At 46.5% G+C, this 18,799-nt stretch overlaps 1 protein-coding gene across 1 annotated transcript in view; it reads left to right on the forward strand.

The window, feature by feature from the left end:
- Nucleotides 1-18,799, forward strand: part of FAM168A (family with sequence similarity 168 member A) — a 123,521-nt gene continuing 104,722 nt past the window's right edge. The window contains exon 1 of the mRNA XM_058045148.1: nucleotides 1-78. The gene's annotated coding sequence lies outside the window, so the exon portion shown is untranslated. The remainder of the gene's footprint in view (nucleotides 79-18,799) is intronic.

Below are 18,799 nucleotides of genomic sequence, written 5' to 3' on the forward strand. Positions count from 1 at the left end.
GAATGAAAGCAGGGACGTCCAGGTTGGGAAATGCAAGGCGGCGGTGAGATTCTCTGCCTGGATAAAATGCCTGTTCCGGTCGGTTTTTTATGTGAAAATGTGGATTGTTCCCCCCCTTCCCCTTTATTTAATAACGATTGCTCGCACGCTCTGTTGTTGGCATTGTGGCGTTCAGGGCAGCGAAGTCCGTCGCTATATTGTGGGGGAATAACGCCAAAAAGGAGCTCGGTTCCTGTCCTTTATAGAAAGCAGGGGAGCCTGGAAGTATGGAAATGAAATAAATATTCATTAGCGGAAAGAGGTTTGCACCGGGTTGGGTTTTTGGGGGCGTTTTTACCCCCTCACTGCACACGGTGATGGGATTTTGGGTTATGGTTTGTATTTCCATAGGCTGGATTTTATTTATTTGGTGCTCATTATTGTCAAGTGCAGAAAAATGAGCAGGTTGAGGGTATTTTTTTCCCCCTCTCCTGGACAAAGACATGTTGTGCTAAGCAGAAAGAAACCCCAGAAAGATTCTATTTCTGTTTTAATCAGAATATGATTTAAGATGCAGTGGTGTGTTTATTTTTGCTGCTAAATAGTGATGGAGGAAGTCAGAGCCTTTTTTTTGTGTGTGTGTGTGTTTTTTTTTAAAGGAATGTGAATGATGGAAACATCTTTAGGGAAACATTTTGCTGGACTTGATTGCATCAACTGCATTATTTCATAAAATGTGAGCTGTGAAGTGGTTGTTGATTAGAACTCAAATTGAGGAGCGATGTTGAGCAATGTAAAGAAAAAGGAAATTAGTATGAAGAGGCCAAATGCTTATTTTCTTTTTTTTTCCTCCAGTTCTTTCTGGTTCTGAATTTTAACTGTTTCGTGGATTCTCCTGACCCTTATGGTTGAGTCTGTTTGAAAAAAAACAACCCAAACAACAACTATGATGTGTATATTTATTCTTGTTATACATACATAGTTATTAAAAGGACTGATATCGGCCAGCATTGTGTATTTTGCATTAAATTTGTGTTAAATCTGATTAACTTTTGTCCTCTAAGTTGCAAATACCAACTTGCCCTGCTGTGTATCCCAACTTTTTATTTACCAAAGCAAATGTTGACGGTTTTTAGAAGGATTTTTTCCATCCCAAACCCTGTGCTTTACTTTAGGGAAGGTGGGATAAGTATTACAGATGTTATTGTCCAGTTCTGGGGGGTTTGGGGTATATTCTTCAGCTGATTAAAATTCCTGTCTGTCACAAAGGGAATACACTCTCAGGTATTAGGATAGGTGGATTTATATGCTCTGGAACAAAAGGACCGGGAGCAAAATGTGTTTGGAGTTTGTTCAGAAAATATTCCTTGGAGCGATAAACCTGAATTGCAGAAAAATGTACACGGAATAACCTGGATACAGTGGTTTAGGGAGAAATCTGTGGAGCTGCTTTGGTTGGTGCTCACCTGTCAAACTCCGTGCTGAGCCCGCACTGCAGCAGGGAACAGCCCAGGGGGTGAAAATGTGCTGGATCGAGTGAAGTTTCCCCGGTCCCCATGATCCAGGGGATAAGGGAACAGGGCAGAGAGGTGCTGAAAGCATTTCTGAGCACAGTGAGGATGCTCTGGAGCAGCAGCCCAGTGGAAGGGCTGCAGTACCTGCACTGGAGGCACAATTGGGATGATAACTGAGCTGGGTGAATTGGATCCTGTGCTGTGCCCAGCCCGGAGGTGCGTGTGGCATCCAGGGCACTGCCTGCCCGTGGGAGCTTGGCAGGGAAGTGGGACACCGGGGTGCCACCTGCCATGCCCAGAGTCCCCTCTGGCTCTGGCTCCAGGTGTGCTGGCACTGCACACCCCGCTCCTCAGGTGCTCCTCAGGAACACCGAGCGCATTCCCAGCTCTGCAGGGCGCCTGTTGGGCTGCCAGGAGGGCAGCACAGCTTTGGTTCCTCCCTCTGAGGGCCCTCTGCTCCCTCAGCAGGGTCAGGAGCTCCGTCTGTGCCCCAGCCCTGCCTTTGGGGCTGATGGCATCTGCAGAGGCCCCGCTTTCCCTTTCCGCTCCGTGAACTTTGTGTTTCCTCTGCGCTTCCAGAGCCTCTCCCCGTGCTCTGCCTGCTCCTGCTCCCTCCTCCCTCATCCTCCTCATCTGCTGGGCTCAGTCCTGCTGCTCAAAACCCACCTCTGCTCACCTGCAGTCCCTAGGAATATTCAGCCAAAATTCAGTCCACAGGAATATTTGCTGCTCAAAACCCACCTCTGCTCACCTGCAGTCCCTAGGAATATTCAGTGTGGAATGACTGACTGGGAAACAGCTCCTGGCATGCTCTGTGGTATTTTCTTCCTGCTGCTTCCAAATTCCAACCCCTTGGTCCTTCTGGGTGCTGCTGGATTCTCGTGCCGTGCAGATGAAGATTTCTGTTTCAGTGACCACAAATAAAATCCACCTGTCTGCTTTTTTACCTGTTGGTGGTCTTTTAAATCTCTGAATTAAAAAAAAAAAAATACTGATTCTTGATCTGTCACTGTTTAAAAGTGGGGATGAATTTTTAGGAATTATTTCCATGGGACTCAAATGCCAGCTGGACAGGCAGAGTTCTCCAGAGCTGTTTATATTGTGTCACTTTCTTTTTCCTTCCACTCAGCTGAATCACTTTGTTCCTGCTTTTGTGTCACAAACACTGAAATCCCTAAATGTCAGTGGCAGGGCTGTGTTTATTTATGGAAATTCACGGAATCCCAGGAGGATTTGGGTTGGGAGGGACCTTAAAGCCCATTCAGCATCACCCTTACAATGGCAGGGACACCTTCCACTGCCCCAGGCTGCTCCCAGCCCCATCCAAGCTGCCCTTGGACATGCCAGGGATCCAGGGGCAGCCACAGCTGCTCTGGGCACCTGTGCCAGCTCCTTCCCACCCTCACATGGGGAACTTTTTAATGGTAAAATTTGTGTAAACCTGATTTTAGGAGAAAGTCAGGATGTGATTGCACTTGCTACCTGCCCACCTGGGCAGAGAGACAGTAAAATCAGTGTAAAATCAATGTACAAACATGCCTATGGTCTATATTCCATGTTATGCTCTGCTTTAACAGTGCGTTGTTGGGTGGGTAATCTTGAGGTGGGGTTTTCTGTTTGTTTTGGGAAGCAACAGTTGGGAATTTCTGGGATTTTCTTTTGCTGAGGACAGGTGTGCCATGGGCGTGTGAGGCAGCAGTCCCAGACCTGCAATTGGCATCCCAGGCAGCAAAGATGCAGCTTTTGCATCTTTTTGGCAATTCCATGAAGGCAGATCTGAAATTTGTGGGAGCTCTTTATTTTTAAGACCCACGTAGGGAAGGAGCTTCTGTTGATGATGACGGAGACTCACAGATTTTTTGCAGCGTGAGTGGGACTCGGATTCGTTTTCCAGAGCTCCTCTGGGTTTTGTTTACTATGGATGTGCAGAAAACCCTGAGCACTGCACAGGAATTTCAAGTGACTGTGCTTTCTGGGAGGAAAGAGTAATAAAATGTGGGCCTGCTGACGCTCCCCAGCAAACCATTCAGGAGATTACAGTCATAGGATTTATAAAAGCTGAATAAAACACACCCCATTCCCCTCTTCTAGTTTGTATTTGTGCTTCACCCTGTCTCCTCTTCCTTTCCTTGTCCTGTGGAAAACTGGAGAGTGGAAAAATGAGGATTTAGAGCAGGAAACTGGGGTTGGTGCAATAATTTCTCAATAGGAAGGCAGAAGCTGAAGTGTGTTTGTAGGCTGATGGGTTTTGCCTTCCTTGTCTCAGCAAGGGTTAGAGATTTGGGAGGATTATTGGAGACAAGCTTAGAGTATTTTATGAGAGGAAAAGTACTAAACTGGCAAAAAAAAAAAAAAAGAAAAAAAAAAGAATAGATGGCATCATGCCTGCTAGGCATGTCTAATTCTTTGATAGAATGGATAAAGATTGCAGACTGCAGCAGAAGTTAAAATAGACCATAACATCTCGGGGTCCGCAGGGTTTTTCCTTCTAATTTGCTGTAGAGCTTAATAAAAAAGATTTGCCTCTTTTATGGCATCAGGCTCTTTATCTGCCACAAATTAAAGCCCAGTGCTCGAGCTGCTGCTTTCTCTGCCCTTAGACAGCAGCTCCCTAAATTTGATAACGAGTGGGTTTTACCATCCTGAGTTTGCAAAACACATCCTGAGGACTGGGGACAAGTTTTGAGCATGGCCTTCTTTTTCTTAATTTTCCTTTCAGTTCTGTATACCTGGATTTCTAGCCAATAATAACTCGCTTTTTAATGGACAAGGGGATTTTTGGGGTTATTTTAAACAAGGTTCTAAGAGTCCTCGGACAGACAGGTTCTAGAGGCTTTTCCCTGCTGAAAAGCATTTTGTGTGAAGCTCACGAGCATTTAAAATGCAATTACTTTGGAATAGGTCCCTGTGTAAACATTTGGATCTGTAGCAGTTTATTCTACAAATCATTTTCTTCAGCTTTCTGTGTATGGTGTCACTTAATGAGACTTTTAATGGCTTTTACAAAATTATGGCTTTCCACATATTTTCCAGTTTGCTCTTGTATTGCCTTGCATTCGCAGCACAAGTTTTCAAGCCTTACAATGCAGTGCCATAAATTGGAGAGCTGGGTTCTTTTTCTCTACCAAATCCCAGCTGTTGAACTTTCTGGGATAGCTGAGTCTTTTAGTATGGATCTGGGAGCTCAAGGAAATATTCCTTTGTATAAGAAGTGTTTAAAATTGGATCCCTTGGCAAAGCAAACACGATGGAGCAGCATCCAGCCCGCGTGGTTCTGCTTTCCAGGGAAGCTGTGCTGCTGCTGCTGCTGCTGGAGCAGGTGCCAGGGACAGGGTGGGTTCCTGGGGGGTTCCTGAAGGGTGGCACACCTGCAGCAAGCGTGGCAGAACTGGGCATGGGGAGAAGGACAAAACAAGGGAAAGTTTATGGGTGTAAATGCTGGCACGGCCGATTGCCCAGGGAGGTGGTGGCTGCCTCATCCCTCACCCTGCCCATGGTGGCACTTCAATTAATGTCTAACTATTGCTTCCAAAGGCCAGTTGTTGTCTAAATGCAGGTCCTTTGGTAGCAAATAACCTTTCCCTTTTGGGGGAACTCTTAATTCCACTGTCGAGTGCTCTTTGGTTGTGGTGCACTCAAACTGGGGGCGCTGCCTGGGAGCGCTGGGCAGGTTCTGTCTGAGGGGCTCTGGCCTTCCCACCTTGTTCCCTGCATTCCAGGGGATCTGGGATGGTTCTGGGCTCCGAGGGGCCCAGCAGAGCCCCGCTGCAGCTCCCTTGGCCGGGGATTTTCCACCAGTGCTGCTGTTGCTCCTCTGTCCCTGGGCCAGCCCTGAGCCTGCTCACTGCTGTGCTGACACACACAGTGGTCATTTTTTAGCGGGGATGTCGTCTCAAAAGATTGCCTGTCACCCTGCAGCACTCACCTTTAGCACCACGGATCTCCTCAGCTTTGCTTGACAATCCCTATTTTCCATAACATTGGCTTGGCTCTCGCTGATTTCACTCCTGTTCTTTAAAGCCCAGACCCAGCCTGATTCAGTTTGCCCTTGTTTTTGTTTTGTCCAGAGCTCGTGTCTGGCAAACAGGGTGGTGTTTACTTGAGTCATTTTGCCCTCTCCTGATGCAGTTGTGTTAGAAATGTTTGACTTCCAGATTTTCTCCTGTGTTCAGAAAAATACTGCAAGTGAGCCCGTGTGGTCTCTGGAATAGTGGAGGACTCCATGGTTGAACATCCTGGGCTTTGGGGCATCATTCCACAGTGGAAAGCAGAGCTGGTGGAGACCTCGGGATACCTTCCAGTCCATTCACTCCTCCAGGCAAGCTCAAGTGTCCCTAGAGCATCCTTAACAAATGCATTTCTAATTTTCCCTTAAAGTCTCCCAGTCTCAGAGGTGCCAGCCGGCTCGGGAAGCTGGCAGCGAACCCTTAACAATTTGGTTAAAAGCTTTCCCAGTATCCTAGATCTTTTAGGAAGCAATTCTTGGCTGCCAGGGTGGGCAGCCCTGGCACAGGTGCCCAGAGCAGCTGTGGCTGTCCCTGCACCCCTGGAATTTTTCCAGGCCAGGCTGGACAGGGCTTGGAGCAGCCTGGGATGGTGGAAGGTGTCCCTGCCCATGGCAGGTGTGGAATTGGGTGATCTTTCAGGTCCCTTCCAGCCCAAGCCATCCTGGGATGCTGAGATCTCTGGGAAATGAAGATGCTTTGCTTTTTATTCATTTATTTGCTATTTAATTTATTTATTTATAAGCCATCCCCTTGTTTCTGCTGTCCCTGATGGGAGCGTGTCACATCCTCCTCCAGTTTGTGTTCCTGGGCTGGCACAGCCCTTTACTGTGTTCTTATGGATCAGTTTGTATCCAAATCCCTTCATTATTCCCTCAGCTTTCCTCTGTACTCTGGTGTGTTTACTTCTCTCTCTCCTCAGACTTGGCACTGCGTGGCCTTGTCAGCATTGTATAAAACAAAATAATGCTGCTTTCCACATGGCACTCTTAAAACAATCTGAACTGCCTTTTTTTTTAATTTTTCTTTTTTTTTTTGGCAATTCCACTGTATTGTTAACATTTTCCTTGTGATCCAATATCCCCTCAGGGTTGTTTTCTCCTGTCCATCAGCCCAGTTGGGACCTCTCCACTTGCACAATGTACCCTGCCCTTACATTTGTCATTATTGGGTTTCACCAGGCTCTTTTGGTTTGGCACAGTTTGGTCCTGACTCACGCATGTGGTTTCATTTTGGCTGTGTCCTGTAATTACTTTTATGTAAATTGTTAAATCATCTTTCTGGTGTCCTCCCATTGATGGTGAGGGGAGTTCAATCTCTGATTTGCCCCAGAAGCTTTTCCAAACTTCACTCTGGAGCTGTTTCCTTTCTGATCCCAAAAGCACTTTGAAACTCAGTGAGTGGATCATCTATATGCAAATTCCCTCATTTTCCCTCTGCTGTGTTGCATTTGTGGAAAATCAGGTGATGCCAGTTTTCATTGCAGTTGGACTCACAATATCTTAAAGGTCTTTTCCAACCCAGATGATTCTGTGAGCCTGTGATTATGTTGATATTTTGTTAAGATGATAACTGAAAAGCACAAATGTCATACAGGTTGAAATCAATTATTGAAATCAAGAACATTTTGCAATCCTGATTGAATTACTAAACTGAGACACATTTAAATACAAGTCTGTTCTTTTCCTGCTCTGTCAAGGCTTCCAGTCCGGTGATTCCTGCAGCTTTATTGCTTGTAACAAGGCCCAAATCAGTTACTTGGTGTTACAAATTGTCACCCATCATTTAGGGAAGCTAATCTCTTGTAATTACTTGCTGCATGAGAGTTTCTGTATCCCTCCTGCCCCCTCCCAAACGCCGCATGGGTTTTTTCCCCAGTATGAACTCACCTGTCTTGGTGGTTCCCAGAGCTTCACCCATTGAAACACAGCAAGTTTCTGCCCTGGAAATGCAGTTTTCCTGCAGTGTTGATAGCTGTCAGAGAGGTGAGCCTTCCCACCTTTTTCCAGGGATGCATTGCAGCCATCTCTTCCTTTCACATCTGAACAGGCACTAATCATTTTCAAGTCCAGTCACATGCTCATTTTTTTCTTTCCTGCTGGCCAGGATTTCATTTGTTCCTGCTTGTTATCCAGACTCCCTACATCCATATATAGCAACAGAAATTTCAGAAAATTCTTTTTTTTTTTTTTTTTTTTTTTTTTTTGTCTGACCTTGTGCCTCATTTCCTCCTCTAAGTGTCCTTCTCCTGTGTTCAGCTGTGCCTTTCCTGGATGCATCAGCAGTTTCATCTGGGAAGGTGTCTTATTAGTTGGGAAGGTGCTGGCTCTGCAATTTGTGCTCTCTCCCTTCCCTCCAGTATTGTTCCATCACTCCAACCCAAGCATTCTCTCATCCCTCGTGCATCCCTGTTCAGTTCCAGGATTTTTTGGGGCTTTCCCTTGCGTCCTTTAGCTCGGGGATCCAGGTGCAAGGAGCCCGTGGGTGCAGCATGGGGCAGGCAGCATTGCATCTGGAGGCGCTGGCCTGCAAGAGGAACTTGCAGCTGGCAGTTCCTGCCTCTCCCTGAGCTCCAGGCTCGGCACCAGCCTCTGTCCTGCTTGGGAGCAGGTTCCTGCTGCTCTGGGAGGCAGCTCCTGGCATGGCACAGTGTGGAGATTGCCAAACCTTGGCTTGGGCTTTCCCTGGAGCTCTCTGCTCACCTGCCTGGCTCCTTCTCCTGGCCACAGTGATCAGCCAGCGTTGAAGAGGAAACCCATGGCAGGCAGAATTCCTTGGAGGCCACGGTGCTGATCCACAAAGCAGGTTTGCAGAGGCTGGATTTCTGAGCACAGCCTGGAGAAAGCAGCAGGAAACCATTTTTCTCCCTAATCCAAGCTCGTTTTTCCCTGCCAGCACTGAATCCACACGTGGAGTTTGGTGTGACTTTCACCATGGGTGTTTCCCTGGATGTCCTTGACTTTCTCCTGTTTCCCTGATGCTCTTCACTGACGTTCCTGGCACTTGACTCAAGTGTTCCATCCTGTTCCCTGCAGCTTGTGTATTTTCCCCTTCTCCCGACACAAAGCCCCATGTTTGTCTTTTTCCCCTCTGTTTGTGGCCAGAGTTTCAGGCTCTAACCAAATTCCACATAACAGAATTGTCTTCAGTGAGGATTTTTTTGGGATGAAATTTCAGCCCCAGGCTCGACTTCTTAATTCAGGGGAGATCTCCCTGCCAGAAAACCCAAATTTCCAACTTTTTGTATTGTGGCTCATAATTTGCTGGGGATGAACAATGCTCTTGTGATCCAATGTTGGAAGACTGGCACCTGCTTCTTTCCATGCCCCAAATTTCCCTCCAGGTTCCAAACTGCATAGGCAGCGCCTCAGTTTCCCATTTGGAATGGGGCAAAAAGGGTTGGCAATGTCTGTACTTGCAGAGAGAGATAAATTAAATATTGGAGGGTGCTGCAGTGACAAATTCCCCCCTTTCTCTGCCACGTGCAGGAATGGGAAGGTTGTGCTTGGGCTCCTTTATTTAAGGTCTTAGACAGGTTTCAGAGCCAGTTGATCCCTGCCACATGGAAACGTGTCTGTGTGACATCAGGGCTGTGGGGACAGCTCTGGTGTCACCCTTGCTCAGGTTTGCACTTGAGGCCTTTGATCTGTGCAAATAATCTCGATTTGAATCTTCTCTGCGTGTGAGACCTCTCTCTCCAGGACTGTGCTGGCAGCCAGGATTAGCTGGGCTTTGCTTCCTTGACAATCTTGTTTTTAAATCTGAAAGGACCTCAGCAGAGTTCTCTCCTGGGGCAGGGAGGGAGCTCATTCTGGAATATGTTTCTCTTGGTGTTATCAGGATTTTCTGGCTATCAGGATAAGCCATGGGGCTTGTGGGTCATGGAGTTTTCTTCCTGCAGGAAGTTGTGCCTTCACTTTAGGTTAGCTTTTACCTGACCTTTCTATGATTTTTATCTTCTTATGATTTTTTTTCATATTTCTTGCTTTCTGTGGGTGTTTATATTTACCCAAACATAGTGGGAAGAGCATTGGGTAAAACAATCTCTTATTTTTTGCCTTTTGGTTTCCTCCTGCCCTCTGGAGATACCAGATTCCAGGAACATGGAGGGAGGAGAAAACAGGGCAGTGTTCCTTTTCTTGCCTCAAGGTAGACACCAGGAGCTGCTGTACTTTTAGGGATATTGCCATTAGGTAAAGAGAGAGCAGAAAAAACCCCAGATATTAAATTTACTTGAGCTGTGTTCTCATGAAGATGCTTCGCTGGGTATCAGTGCTGTCTGCAAATCTTTTTACATTGAAATAACCGAATGGGAGTTTCCATTTCAGAGTTACTGGGGAGTATCCAGAGTCTATTCCTGGTGCTGGGAGCGGAAATCTGCTTTAATTGGAGCGCTTTGCTGGGAGTTGTGTTTCCTGCCAGAGCCCTAACAGTGGGAAGGATCAGCAGCATGAGGGGTTATAAAACCCCCAGGCATTTCACATTCATTTCAAGTAGCTGGATGGAGTAAAAAAAAAAAAACCCAAATTGGGCAAACAGAGACTCTGCACAGAGGATTCAGAGACTGCTTTTAAAACCTTCCCGAAAAGCACCTGAATCCGTGGGGACACAGTTCCTGAGCTCCCTTCTGTGTTTGTTTTACTGAGTGGCTCCTACTCGGAGAGCAGATAAAAATCCACTGCTGCCACAAATAGCACTCGAGATTTCGGTGCTGATTATAATTAACCCTGATGCCTTCTGCCTGATTTGGTTCGTTTTTGTGTTTGTAGGCAGCACACAGGAGTGCAGGAACAAACCCAATTAACGCTGGGAAGCGAAGGCAGGGTGTTATCAGATAACCCAGGGAATGAAGAGAGCTGGAAGCCTTTAAAAATAGTTTTGTTTCAAGATAACTGTGTCACTCTAATTTCAGAAGAAAAATGTGTGTAGGTGCATTATTTTTAAAGCCAGTTTTGTTTCCCAAAATGCCTTGAAAAATCGAGCTGATCCATTAAAATTGCTTTTCCTTCAGTGTTTCATCTTAGAGGGATTCTTCCACACAGGGATAATTTATTCCTGCTTGGCACTGTGTCCATAATGCACATTATTAGCAAACTCTCACAATTCTGTTCTCACATGCTAAAATAAAGAGGAAAATTAAAAGATTTTGTTTCATGTCCATCATCCCAGATTATCTGGGCTTTATTTCTGAATACAGTCTGAATACAGAATGGGTGAGAAGCCATCACTGGAGGTTAAAGACACCATTGTGTTCTCATGTGGATTTTCACTTTGGGTTATTCAGTATCTCAAAACTTGTGTCTCTATAAATCCATAAATCAGGAATGTTGTGGAAATCCATTTTCCAAAGGTTACTGATTTCAATTTACCCACTCAGGATTCTGTCTACAATAAACATCTCTTAAAAATGAAAGAACACCCAGAGACAGCCAGACCCCAATGAGTAAAGGGGTGCTTAAAGGTTTGAACTCAGTCCTGCTAGAGCAGATCTGCCTCCTACTTAGAGCCAAGTTAATTTCAACTTGATTTGAAGTTAATAATGCCTAAATAGGTAGCTAGTTTTTGTCATCACTAGGAAATTAAATCAAATTGAGTTGCCTGTGCTTAAATTACTGTTTCCAATTAAGTGGCTCAGAGGAGAGCAGCAGCACTGAGAACTCACCCTGGTCCTGCTGGAACCTCTGGGATGGATCCAGGGAAGCTCTTGTTTAAATTCTGACCTGGGAGGCATTTTAGAACCAAGTGATACTCTGGTGGAGAGAATTGGCAGGATGTTGGCAAATAAATATTATATTAATCACATTAAAAATGGGTTCTTGTTGTCAAGTGGGTGGGTTTTAGAAGGGTTCCAATGATCCAGCAATGGATGCAACAGGATTTTGGGAGGCTGGAGAGGAGAAGGCTCCAGGGAGACCTTAGAGCACCTTCCAGTGCCTAAAGGGGCTCTGAGAAAGTTGTTTTATGGGCAGTGGTGCTCAAAGGGATTGCAGAGCAGGTGGTGTAAACACCAGCAGCAATGCTGCAACAAAAAAGGCAATTTTAAATTTAATATTTTAAATTTTTTTTTAGTTTCTAGGTGTATGAACAAGAAAATATTTAGAAGAGAACAGAATTTCATTTCTGTATTTGGTGCTTGTGACTTTCCTGGGTATGATTTCCATTTCAGCATCCTGAAATAGCTCCTGGATAAGTTGTAGGGGAACGGAAGAAACACAGAAATAGTCTGAGGACTAGAAAAACACACACAGAGAAGCACAGAGCTGGGTCTGCTTGGCTTGTCAGAGGCAGAGTCTGACTGCAGGAGCATCCCAGAGAAAATTCCAGGCACTGAGTGCCCTCCCATGCATCCTGGGAAGTTTTAAAGGGAGAACCCTTTAAAGGTGAACTGCCTTTTGGGGTGAAAGATCCAAGGAAAAGAGCACTTCCCATCTCTAAAATTGATCATTTTTTGTTTAAAGCTGTACAGACCAGTGCAGGGCATGTTCTTGTCACGATTAGGTTGGTTGCTGGTGACATTTAAATGATGAAACTGTGCCCAGGGTTTACTTCCCAGGCAGAAAGGATTGCAGGAGGGCACCAGGCTGTGGCACAGGGGTGATGGAGTTTGCTGATTGGAACATCAGTTTTTATTTCATGGGCCAAACTTCATTAAAATCATTAGACATTAAAATCACCACCTCCTTCTAGTCCAGCATTTCTGTGGAGGATGGCACAGGGGGAAGGGTGGGTTTGGGATACAGCCCAAATTAACTGGAGCTGGAGACAAGCCCAAAAATGTTGTGGAGCACATGGGGAACATGGGAATGCAACTGGTTTGCTGGGAGTGAAGGTTAAAAAGATTTCTATTTATATTATAAATGTATTCCCCTATATAGAATCACAGATTTGTTGAGGTTGGAAAAACCCTCCAAGCCCATCGAATCCAACCGTTCCTCAGCACTGCCAGGGCCACCACTGCCCCATGTCCCCAAGGGCCACATCCACACAGCTTCAAATTCCTCCAGGGATGGGGCCTCACTGCCCTGGGCAGCTGTGCCAGGGCTGGGCCTTTTTCCAGAGTGGAATATTCACAATATCCCATCTAAACCTCCCACTGAACCTCCTTTGCTCCCCAGCTGCCTCATTATATGGGAGGATGTCTCAAAGTTGTAAAATACCTGTGGGAGCCTGGGCTGGCTGGCAGTGTGGTCATTGTCTGGTGGGTCTCACACAGGAGCAGTTAAGGGAGGGACTGATGCACTGCACTACCCCTATAATTACTCTGCAATTATTATTTATTATTAATTGATTCTCCCCAAATCAATCACCTCTGGCCACTGCATCCTAATTTAGGGAACTGTATAAAATGGAGTTTCAGTGGGTGCCAGCACCAGGTGAAACAGTGCAGCAAGAATGCTCTGAGCAGCAAGACAAAGCCTCTGCTGGAATGCTGTGGCTCCAGGTGGTATCTGTGGTGCCTGGACATGTCCAGGTGATCCCTGTGCTCCCTGGGCACTGTCCCTGGCATTTCCAGCAGTGCCACGTGCACTGCTCAGCCTTTGTCTGCATCTCACACTCATCCCTGCCAGCTGTGCCTCGCCATCCTGGCCTGGCTGATGTTTGAAGAGATCTAAGAATACCTCAGATGTATTGTCAGGGGGCTCAGTGCTAAATAAATGATAGGAGAGATGAGATCCTAGCAAGCGTTTGGGTAACATAAGCAAGATTAATGGTTTGGAGCCTGTTTTCTGAACAGTGGGACGTGATTGATCAAAGGGAAGAAATTGTCTCTGTGCCTCCTTTGTACCAAAACTTTCAAGAGCTGAAAATGAGCGGCTGAAGGAAGAAATGCAGAGCTTAGGGAAGAACCTTGTGATGAAAAACTAGGGTGGGAGGTTATGAAAGTACAGGTTGACAGCTCTGTCCTCTTTATCAACCTTTCCCCATAGGGATCTGCTGTAGAAGATTTTGGACAGGCTGCTGTAGCCTGGATAGGTACTTTGAAATTTTTTTACAGTATTTTTTAAAAATCAAAGGCTTTCATTGTGCTGTGAATAAGATTTGAGTTTCTAGAAAGCTGGTTCCTTCTGCTATCCAGGGAGGAAAGAGCTGAAGAGGAGGAAGGCTGCTCTCCCAGGGAAGGTGTGCCTGAGGATCTGGGGAGAAAGGCAAGGACAGATTTTCATGTGCCTCACTCCCTGCAAATAATGCTCCTTGCAATTCCTGCTCCTCAAGTCAGAATTTAGGACTTTAACACTTAGAATGATATTCTGCCTTTTTCCAGTATCTTTCTTTTAAAAATGTTGCCCTGACTAAACTAACAGTGGGGATGGGCTTTCATTTAGCTCAACCCAAATGGCAGAGCTGGTATAGGAATAAACATGAATTCCATATCAATAGAGGAGATTGATTTTGTAAAAACACTGCGAGGAGAAAGGTGGTTTAAACCCAGAATAACCGTGTGTAAATTGTGATCACTCCTGCACTCCAAGTGTCAGTTTTAATTTGAGTCTTTTATAAACCACTTGGTTGTTGAATATTGGAAAGAAATTTGACCCCCTTAGAAGAAATCAGGAAGATTCCTGCCATTGAGGTAATTAGATACAAATTTGAGTGGGGATTTTTTTAATAAAGATTAAATGATCTGTTCAACTGTTTCAGGCCCTGCTTGAGATACACACACACCTGTGTCTAGCTTGTAGAGCATTTTCCTCATTAATTAAGAGCACTTTCCTTGTGTTATTACTTAATTGGGTATCACAGGGAACCTGATGAGACAATGAAATGGTCTTAATTGCAGACGAGCTGAAAGCGTGACGCTGCACGCGCTGGAGCGCTCCACGCCGTGACCCCAGCGTGTCACCGTGTGCTGACAGCCTCGGTGCCCCCTCAGGGGACAGGAGCCCCCATGGCATTCATTCAGCGTGAGCCACACAGGATTCGGGGTGCTGAGGGGTGAAAAGCTGGGCAAGCACTGCCCATGGGTACCGGCACCTGGAAACCTGCCTGCCCTGGGCTGAGGGGATTGTGTCCCTGAGCCCTGGTGAGAGCCCACCTGCAGCCCTGGGGACACTGCAGCAGCACCTGGAGCTGCTGGAGAGAGCCCAGAGGAGGCCATGGGGATGCTCTGAGGGCTGGGGGTGCTCACCTGGAGAGGAGAAGCTCCAGGGAGAGCTCAGAGCCCTGGCAGGGCCTGAAGGGGCTCCAGGAGAGCTGCAGAGGGACTGGGGACAAGGATGGAGGGACAGGACAAGGGAATGGCTCCCAGTGCCAGAGGGCAGGGATGGATGGGAGATTGGGAATTGGGAATTGTTCCCTGTGAGAGTGCCCAGAGCAGCTGTGGCTGCCCTGGATCCCTGGCAGTGCCCAAGGCCAGGCTGGGCAGGGACTGGGACAACCTGACCTGGTGGAAGGTGTCCCTGCCATGGCAGGGCTTGGAGCTGGGTGATCTTTAAGGTCCCTTCCCACCCAAGCCATTCTGGGACTGTATAAATTAAACACTTTCCCATTTCAATTCCCCCCACTTAGCAGATTTACGAAATTTTCCACCTTTGACAACATTCAGTTTGGAACCACCTAAACATCTTGGCTGTTTACATTTCCCAGGGATGTCTGTCCATTTCCCAGGGATGTCTGTCCCATTTCCCAGGGATGTCTGTCCATTTCCCAGGGATGTCTGTCCATTTCCCAGAGATGTCTGTCCCATTTCCCAGGGATGTCTGTCCATTTCCCAGGGATGTCTGTCCATTTCCCAGGGGTCTATCCCATTTCCCAGGGATGTCTGTCCATTTCCCAGGGATGTCTGTCCATTTCCCAGGGGTCTATCCCATTTCCCAGGGGTCTGTCCCATTTCCCAGGGATGTCTCTTTCCCTGCAGTTTCAAACTGATAATTACAAAGGTAAACGACCATGTTGAACTTTAGAAAATAATATGTAAGACTTGCTTTCTGTGAGTGTACACATGTGCTCCTGGACAGCCAGGGGCTTGTGTGGAAGCAATAAATTTATTCTTCTGGGATTAATCCCTACTCTGCTTCTTCAGCCTATTCCTTTTTTTTTTATTTTATTTTTTTTTTCTGTTGGGAGAGTGAAAGAAGGAAAAAGCTCTGCCCATGTCATGTTTGTGTGTGCTCATCTTTCCCAAGCAGCAGGTAGATGTGTCAAAACCATGAATTATGAATGGAGCTGCTGGAATGCTGCAGATCCACAGTGGAACTGACCTGTTTTATTCATCCCTCAGCAGCACTCACTGTGGGACTGGGAAAACCCAAAACCTTCCCATTTTCTGGGCTTGGGAAGTTAGTCCTGGAGTACACTGATTAAAACTTGGCAAGGGAAAGCTGGAGAGCTTTCACACCTTTCCAGGATGGGAAATTCTCTTGTTCAGGAGGATATTTCAGTCTGAAAAACAGTTGTCAAAGGCAAAGTTATGTTTTGCTCTCTTGGAAATGAACTCTTTTGCAGCGTGCCAAGGTATTTTTTTTAGATTTAAGGGGAAGAGATGGCAAGAGATGCTTTGCCATCAAGGCCGGGGACTGTGCATGACACAGGAGCTGAGTTCTTGTGTGACTTGGAGCAAGATCTGTGCTTTGTCTGGATTTTTGTTTTCCCAGTCCCTGGAAAGGAATTATTGATATTTCCCTTGCAAGGCTGTTTCTAGGCTTCTTGGATCGAAATTTTGCAGGGGTTGATTATATGGCACAGAATCCCTTGCAGCTCTGGGGTTTGGCATTGGTGCCACTCAAAATAATGGTGAGAGCTGAAAAAAAAGCTGGTTTTTATCATGCTCTGAACTCCTCAAGTGCCTCACACAGCCCTACAAAGGCAGAGTGGCAATGAACCAACACCTTTTATCTTCTGCATGTTTGCATTTTGAATTTATGCCTCTTCAACAGTCATCATGCAAGGAATGTGATAGTGGGAGGGAGGATCTGAATGGATTCCATTTCCATTCTGTTTGTTGTTGTTACACCCAGTTCAATTTTTCCTGTTGTATTCCTGTGTTTAGCCCCAGCCTGTGTGTGACTGCATTGCTGGTGGGGAAGGGTGGGAGAGCTGGATTTTACCATTTACCATCCTATTTAAGGTAGCTTTTGCCTTCCTTTTATTGCTTTCCTTAAACAATATTTTGGATTATTATTGTATTTTGTATGAGGAAGGGCTGCAATAGGTATAATTTATTTTAAATACTCAATTTCTCTAAAAATTTCCTATTTTTTGCTAAAGAGGATCCTGGAGCTTTGTCTGCCAGGAGAAGAAATGGTAATTTCATGTAGCTACTTCTGGTTTTAAATCTATTTTTTAAATCTATTGCTGATTTTATTTGTATTTAAGTCAAGAATCCCAGCTTGCTGATTTAAAACATTTGATTATAAAGTTTTGGGGTTTTTTTTAAGTAATGCTTTTGTTCTCCTGAAAGAAATTTCTGCACCCTGCTTGGTCAAATATCAGTTGTACACTGCTGTCTTTTCATTAAAATTAGACCTCCTTTATTTTGGCCACTGCTTCTGTGCACACTTATTTAAGTAATGGCATCTAATGAGTAATTTGAGAGTCTGTTTAATTTTTTATTGTGTAACAAACAAAGAATGATACATTTCAGCGGCGATGTGTACGAGGAACTAATGTCAAGCTCCCCTTGGAAACTGGAATTCAGATTAACACAGAGTGGGGTGCACAAGTGTTTGTGTCCATAGAACAGCTTCCCACCTGATGAATTCCTGAGAAAAGCACCAGATTTCTCCCGGAGCAGGCTGGGATGTCGGCAGCAGGGTGGATCTGACAGGTGTTCCCACAGAACCCAGAATGGTTTGGGTTGGAAGGGACCTTAAAGCTCATCCAGTTCCAATCCTCTGCCATGGCAGGGACCTTTCACTGTCCCAGGCTGCTCCAACCCTATCCAGCCTGGCTGGCACACTGCAGGGATCCAGGGACAGCCAGAGCTGCTCTGTGCCAGGGCTTTTCCACCCTCGGAGGGAACAATTCCTGTTCAATATCCCATCCAGCCCTGCCCTCTGGCCCTAGGAAGCCATTCCCCGTGTCCTGTCCCTCCTTCCCTAGTCCCTCTTTCAGACTGTTTCAGAAAGTAAAAGGCGTCAATCTTAAGGTGTGTCTCAGCTTGTTTGCTGGAAGATAAACATCAAATCACTCGCATGAACAATGTTGCTTTTCCCCCCTTTTCCGCCCAGATACTGAAGTGCTCTCTTGGTGCTTGGGTTTTGTCACAACCACTCTGCATCCCCAAATCCTGTGTGCCCACCTGAAGGGGTTTTTCTCGGGCTGTGTGAGCGGGGCAGGACAGGGCAGGGCTGAGGCCAGGGGTACCAGGCCCTGTAAAACCATTTCAGCCTCTCTTTGTAGGGATCTGTTTGTCTTGTGATCCATCAAAAGCCAGCTGGGGAATTTGTCCTGGCTGATGGCTCGTTTCCTCCTTGGAGAGACCTTCAAAGGCTGCCATACAAGGAGCTGGCATTCTTCTGCACAGACACATGGTTGTTCCAGGAGGTTCATTAATGCAACGCTGCCTTCAAGCTCTTTGGAAATTTAAGGGTCTCATTCTCTCGTTTACACCAGCGTGGAACCGGCTAGGAATTGTAATGACTCGAGCTTTTGTAGTGTGTGTACAAAAAAGGGAGATTGAATTTGATGGGTTTGCTGGGAATTAAGATCAGAGAGGAATATTAGATCATCTATGCTAATGGTGAGTAAATGAGATGGTGCAAATTCCGAGCAGAAAACGAAAGGCAGGCTGTGATTCCTTGCAGGATGAACTCTGTCCCAGGGAGCTGAGGGGTGAGAAGAGGGTGTTAATTGCTGAGGCTGCTCCCATGGGGCATGGCTGATGCTCACTCGGGCACAGTCCATGCTCCACACGAGGAGGGAGTGCCATCCCTTCCTCCCTGGCATTAAGCTGATGCCTGGGCAGGATGCTCAGGGCTCCTGAGAGAGGCTCCTGCAGGGCTCACAGGCTCTGACTGGCACCTCTGTAGCTGCTGCTTAGGGAGCTGCAGGCTGGGCTTGGATTGGCTCTGGTCTCCTGCTTGCCAGACCAAAGTCCAGCTTCCTCACCTGGTTTTCCCAAGTCCTGTGCTGTGTGCAGTTTGGGGCATTAATGACTTCCCTTGGCTGGCCAGCCAGAGCCTTCCACTGCCCAAAGGGGCTCCAGGAGAGCTGGAGAAGGACTTGGGACCAGGGATGGAGGGACAGGACACAGGGAATGGCTTCCCAGAGGGCAGGGTTAGGGTTAGGTGGGATATTGGGAAGGAATTCCTGGCTGAGAGGGTGGGCAGGCCCTGGCACAGGTGCCCAGAGCAGCTGTGGCTG

The sequence above is a fragment of the Melospiza georgiana genome, chromosome 2 (genome assembly GCF_028018845.1).
Source record: "Melospiza georgiana isolate bMelGeo1 chromosome 2, bMelGeo1.pri, whole genome shotgun sequence".
Classification (NCBI taxonomy): Eukaryota; Metazoa; Chordata; class Aves; order Passeriformes; family Passerellidae; genus Melospiza; species Melospiza georgiana.